The sequence below is a fragment of the Lucilia cuprina genome, chromosome 2 (genome assembly GCF_022045245.1).
Source record: "Lucilia cuprina isolate Lc7/37 chromosome 2, ASM2204524v1, whole genome shotgun sequence".
NCBI lineage: Eukaryota > Metazoa > Arthropoda > Insecta > Diptera > Calliphoridae > Lucilia > Lucilia cuprina.
Window position 1 is genome coordinate 16,114,340 of NC_060950.1, and position 4,499 is coordinate 16,118,838.

The window sequence follows — 4,499 nt, forward strand, 5'->3', positions numbered from 1 at the left end:
TTCAGTTCAGTTCTAGTTCAGTTCTAGTTCAGTTCTAGTTCAGTTCTAGTTCAGTTCAGTTCTAGTTCAGTTCTAGTTCAGTTCTAGTTCAGTTCTAGTTCAGTTCTAGTTCAGTTCTAGTTCAGTTCTAGTTCAGTTCTAGTTCAGTTCTAGTTCAGTTCTAGTTCAGTTCTATTTCAGTTCTAGTTCAGTTCTAGTTCAGTTCTAGTTCAGTTCTAGTTCAGTTCTAGTTCAGTTCTAGTTCAGTTCTAGTTCAGTTCTAGTTCAGTTCTAGTTCAGTTCTAGTTCAGTTCTAGTTCAGTTCTAGTTCAGTTCTAGTTCAGTTCTAGTTCAGTTCTAGTTCAGTTCTAGTTCAGTTCTAGTTCAGTTCTAGTTCAGTTCTAGTTCAGTTCTAGTTCAGTTCTAGTTCAGTTCTAGTTCAGTTCTAGTTCAGTTCTAGTTCAGTTCTAGTTCAGTTCTAGTTCAGTTCTAGTTCAGTTCTAGTTCAGTTCTAGTTCAGTTCTAGTTCAGTTCTAGTTCAGTTCTAGTTCAGTTCTAGTTCAGTTCTAGTTCAGTTCTAGTTCAGTTCTAGTTCAGTTCTAGTTCAGTTCTAGTTCAGTTCTAGTTCAGTTCTAGTTCAGTTCTAGTTCAGTTCTAGTTCAGTTCTAGTTCAGTTCTAGTTCAGTTCTAGTTCAGTTCTAGTTCAGTTCTAGTTCAGTTCTAGTTCAGTTCTAGTTCAGTTCTAGTTCAGTTCTAGTTCAGTTCTAGTTCAGTTCTAGTTCAGTTCTAGTTCAGTTCTAGTTCAGTTCTAGTTCAGTTCTAGTTCAGTTCTAGTTCAGTTCTAGTTCAGTTCTAGTTCAGTTCTAGTTCAGTTCTAGTTCAGTTCTAGTTCAGTTCTAGTTCAGTTCTAGTTCAGTTCTAGTTCAGTTCTAGTTCAGTTCTAGTTCAGTTCTAGTTCAGTTCTAGTTCAGTTCTAGTTCAGTTCTAGTTCAGTTCTAGTTCAGTTCTAGTTCAGTTCTAGTTCAGTTCTAGTTCAGTTCTAGTTCAGTTCTAGTTCAGTTCTAGTTCAGTTCTAGTTCAGTTCTAGTTCAGTTCTAGTTCAGTTCTAGTTCAGTTCTAGTTCAGTTCTAGTTCAGTTCTAGTTCAGTTCTAGTTCAGTTCTAGTTCAGTTCTAGTTCAGTTCTAGTTCAGTTCTAGTTCAGTTCTAGTTCAGTTCTAGTTCAGTTCTAGTTCAGTTCTAGTTCAGTTCTAGTTCAGTTCTAGTTCAGTTCTAGTTCAGTTCTAGTTCAGTTCTAGTTCAGTTCTAGTTCAGTTCTAGTTCAGTTCTAGTTCAGTTCTAGTTCAGTTCTAGTTCAGTTCTAGTTCAGTTCTAGTTCAGTTCTAGTTCAGTTCTAGTTCAGTTCTAGTTCAGTTCTAGTTCAGTTCTAGTTCAGTTCTAGTTCAGTTCTACTTCAGTTCTAGTTCAGTTCTAGTTCAGTTCTAGTTCAGTTCTAGTTCAGTTCTAGTTCAGTTCTAGTTCAGTTCTAGTTCAGTTCTAGTTCAGTTCTAGTTCAGTTCTACTTCAGTTCTAGTTCAGTTCTAGTTCAGTTCTAGTTCAGTTCTAGTTCAGTTCTAGTTCAGTTCTAGTTCAGTTCTAGTTCAGTTCTAGTTCAGTTCTAGTTCAGTTCTAGTTCAGTTCTAGTTCAGTTCTAGTTCAGTTCTAGTTCAGTTCTAGTTCAGTTCTAGTTCAGTTCTAGTTCAGTTCTAGTTCAGTTCTACTTCAGTTCTAGTTCAGTTCTAGTTCAGTTCTAGTTCAGTTCTAGTTCAGTTCTAGTTCAGTTCTAGTTCAGTTCTAGTTCAGTTCTAGTTCAGTTCTAGTTCAGTTCTAGTTCAGTTCTAGTTCAGTTCTAGTTCAGTTCTAGTTCAGTTCTAGTTCAGTTCTAGTTCAGTTCTAGTTCAGTTCTAGTTCAGTTCTAGTTCAGTTCTAGTTCAGTTCTAGTTCAGTTCTAGTTCAGTTCTAGTTCAGTTCTAGTTCAGTTCTAGTTCAGTTCTAGTTTAGTTCTAGTTCAGTTCTAGTTCAGTTCTAGTTCAGTTCTAGTTCAGTTCTAGTTCAGTTCAGTTCTAGTTCAGTTCTAGTTCAGTTCTAGTTCAGTTCTAGTTCAGTTCTAGTTCAGTTCTAGTTCAGTTCTAGTTCAGTTCTAGTTCAGTTCTAGTTCAGTTCTAGTTCAGTTCTAGTTCAGTTCTAGTTCAGTTCTAGTTCAGTTCTAGTTCAGTTCTAGTTCAGTTCTAGTTCAGTTCTAGTTCAGTTCTAGTTCAGTTCTAGTTCAGTTCTAGTTCAGTTCTAGTTCAGTTCTAGTTCAGTTCTAGTTCAGTTCTAGTTCAGTTCTAGTTCAGTTCTAGTTCAGTTCTAGTTCAGTTCTAGTTCAGTTCTAGTTCAGTTCTAGTTCAGTTCTAGTTCAGTTCTAGTTCAGTTCTAGTTCAGTTCTAGTTCAGTTCTAGTTCAGTTCTAGTTCAGTTCTAGTTCAGTTCTAGTTCAGTTCTAGTTCAGTTCTAGTTCAGTTCTAGTTCAGTTCTAGTTCAGTTCTAGTTCAGTTCTAGTTCAGTTCTAGTTCAGTTCTAGTTCAGTTCTAGTTCAGTTCTAGTTCAGTTCTAGTTCAGTTCTAGTTCAGTTCTAGTTCAGTTCTAGTTCAGTTCTAGTTCAGTTCTAGTTCTGTTCTAGTTCAATTCTAGTTAGATCTAGTTTAGTTTTATTTTTGAGTGTCTCTTAGTTGATTGCTTCATTTCTAATATATTAATTATTAAGTAGTACATATACATATATAATTATAACATACATGTATGTATTTGATATTATCTTGTTTACATCCTTACATAGGTATACATATTACATATTTATGTATAAGAATTTATATGTACTTTTCATATTTAATTTTGCATATTTAAACACAAAATTTGTGTGTGCACTTTAGACATTGACACTTTCAACAAATGTTCAGCTAAAGGGAAGGATAAAGGATTTTATGCCTTTACGGTTTCGTCTTGAAATGGGGAATGAGTTATAAATGAAAATATAAATTAAAAAAATAAGCTTAAAGCTATATTTCTGGTTACTACTCTATAATCTTGACTATGGACCAGTTTATAATATTTACGACATCTTAATGGACTTGACTATAGATCACCAAAGAGTTTACAACAAAAATAAATTTCCCTGTTAAAATCTTTCCTAAGTGTTTCCTAATTACAAATTCATTTTGTGTTTTATTGCACTTTCAAAAGTGTTACAAGATGATTTTAATAAAATCAATAATTCTGTTTTATGTGTTTTACTGTATGAATCTCATGCAAAATGAAATTCTATTCAGTTAGAAATAAAGGTTGAATGAACAGCTTAGTAGCATGTTAATTTTATTTCCATATATATATGTATATACATATTTACATACATAATGTGTATTAAATATGTATATCATGGCATAATTTTAATGAAAGCAAATTTTAATTAAGTTCACTTTTCATTACTTATTGAAATCTATTATTTTGTCGACATCAGTCGATTACGATTGATACTGGTCATAGAGGTGAACTAATTACATAAACTAAATAGGTGAATTAATTACATTTTAGTGTGTTAATTAAAATTATTTGCTTTGAAGTGTGTTTGTGCGTCTGTGAACAGCAGGTGCATACATAGAGAACATTTAGTACTTAATCAAGTTGGAATGAAAAAATACAGATTATGGTGATTAAATGATAATTAGATGTTAATGATATGAAAGAGAGTTAAATTCATTGAGTAAAATTTCTTGACTATAATTTTATTTACGACAAAGGTGGATAATCTTTGACTTCCTACAAAAGCCCATGCATTTCTAAGTCTTTTGTTTTTGATTCTAAATATATACTTAGTTCGAGATCGGTTGAGTGCTTAAATCGTTTTCATTTCTCCAACTGCGCTGCCTCTAGCTTTCCTTAACAGCACCACCAAATAATAAAACATCTCTTCTGTAAATATTTTATGACAGATATCAAACATAAAAATGTAACTGACAGGTAAACACGAAATATGACAGATGTGCTGAAAAATACTTTTACACAAAAAATTTTATACCTTCCTGTATTCGCACACGTTGTATTTCTCGTAAATAATTATACTTGCAAGTAGATAAGATTAAGGAAAAATATCAGACGTTTTGGACAGACAATCAGTCAGGCAGCCATGCAGTCAGTTGGAAGGGGGAATGATGAAAACATTTTTTTCTGTTTGATTTATTATTCATTGCGGAGTAAGAAAAATATTTATGACGAGAGTGCGAATTTACTTTTAATTATCTGTTTGAATTTATGTTTATTTTAGTAGCTATAGCCATGGCTTTCATTATTTTTTTTAAGGATATGGTTATATACACACATACATACCTACATGTCTATGAATGAACATTAGACTACCTTCCTTTCTTACGATGTTAGCAATGAATTTATGTACATACTTTTATATTAAGATACTCTAGGTCACAGCTGATTGCCATTTAACTCTTTTC

At 32.8% G+C, this 4,499-nt stretch overlaps 1 protein-coding gene across 1 annotated transcript in view; it reads right to left on the reverse strand.

Moving 5' to 3' along the window:
- Window positions 1–4,499, reverse strand: part of LOC124419343 — a 23,395-nt gene that overhangs the window by 7,125 nt on the left and 11,771 nt on the right. The gene's annotated exons all lie outside the window — the stretch shown is intronic.